This window comes from Perognathus longimembris, chromosome 17 (assembly GCF_023159225.1).
Source record: "Perognathus longimembris pacificus isolate PPM17 chromosome 17, ASM2315922v1, whole genome shotgun sequence".
Taxonomy (NCBI): domain Eukaryota; kingdom Metazoa; phylum Chordata; class Mammalia; order Rodentia; family Heteromyidae; genus Perognathus; species Perognathus longimembris.
The window spans coordinates 18,974,432-18,976,085 of NC_063177.1; the positions used below are offsets into that span (position 1 = coordinate 18,974,432).

Below are 1,654 nucleotides of genomic sequence, written 5' to 3' on the forward strand. Positions count from 1 at the left end.
GGCGAGCATTCTGCCACTTAGCAACACCCTCAACTCCAGGATATGTTTTATTGACTTTCAGAATTGTAGGATCCTTAGGTCAATTTGACTTTTTTTTTTAGATAATCCTTTACTTTTTCCTTTTCCTGCCTGGATTATTTTTATTTATGTTTATTTTGGCTTTTAAAATATTTTTATTTGTAAGTTAAAAAATACAGCTGCATACACAAATATATGTATACAAAGAGAAGTTGTGCAGGAATGTAACACGAAGACATAGGGAATGTTTCATGAATTTGCATGTTGTCCTTGTGCAGAGTCATGCTAATCTTCTCTGTAGTCTTCCAATTTTAGTGTATATACTGCTGAAGCAAGCATTTCCTGCAAGGATTCTTGAAGGCTTTTTTCTTTATCTTTGAAAAAAATTTTAAATGTCACTTGACTTGGGCTGGGTGTGTGGGTCAAGTGATAAAGGTCCTGGCCCAGCAAACTGAAGGCCCTGAGTTAAAATCCTTCTACTGCCCCAAACAAACAGAACAAAAAAATGTTACATAGGGCTGGGGAAGGGCTCAAGTGGTGGAGTACCTGTCCAGCAAAAAAGAGTCCTGGGTTTAAATCCCAGTATACTGCCAAAAAAAAAAAATCACCTTACTAGAGTATAAGTTGACTTATTTTTCTTCGTTAGGAATACTATTAAATTGTTTCCATTCCTACCTTGTTTCTTCTTTTGAGATTCCTAACATGCTCATTCAACAAGCATTTATTAAGTAATTATTCTGTGGTAGGCACTATTTTGGGTATTGGGAATGCATCATTAGAGAACTAAAAACTTTGTTGTTGTTTTTTTAACGATTGAATCTTCTCAATCTGTTTGATCACTCATTTTCGTCCTCTTTTCAAAAGAACCTCATTCCTATAGCATATTTTTCTAGTCCCATGATTTTTCTCTATTTGTACATCATAAGAGAGTGGTCTATGCTAATATGTTAATATTAGCTTTGGTTAATATGTTGGTAGAAATTGCAATAGGTTCTATTAAATACTGAATGAAATTGAGTATATCCTCATCTCCCTACTTGCTGTCCCCTAGCCTTTAGATCTGAATGAGATGTTCATGAGACTCTATTGAAGTGCTTAAGTGTTTATGAAAGTAGAATCTGTGTGTGTGTGTGTGTGTGTGTGTGTGTGTGTGTGTGTGTGTGTGTGTTGGTACTGGGGCTTGAACTCAGAGTCTGGACACTATCCCTAAGCTTTTTTGTTCAAAGTTAGCATTTTAACCACTTGAGCCACAGTTCCATTTCCAGGTCTTTTGGTGGGAATAAGAGTCTCATAGACTTTCCTGCCCAAGCTGGCTTCAAACTGAGGTTTTCAGATCTCAGCCTCTTGAGTAGCTGGGATTACACGTATGAGCCAACAGCACCCAGCTTGGAAGTGGAATCTTACATTGCCCCTTCTGATTGGGTCCTTCTACATTCTAACTAGCAGGAATTCCTCAAAGTTTCTGGCACCTGGAAGGTTTCTCCTCTATTTTTATTCCTTTGAGCATTTCAATGTGAATTTAGAATGAGTCAATTTAGAAGTCTGTCCTCACAAAGACTTCTTATTTTAAAAACTACCAACATATTTTTCTCTGTGTTAAGAAGGTTAGAAAAAATGTCCAAGACTTATAATTATA

At 36.5% G+C, this 1,654-nt stretch overlaps 1 non-coding gene across 1 annotated transcript; it reads right to left on the reverse strand.

Moving 5' to 3' along the window:
* Positions 1–251: 251 nt before the first annotated feature.
* LOC125366666 lies at positions 252–357 on the reverse strand. Its single transcript, XR_007213951.1, has one exon. It is a non-coding gene; the product is annotated as a U6 spliceosomal RNA (small nuclear RNA).
* Between the last annotated feature and the right edge of the window lie 1,297 nt (positions 358–1,654).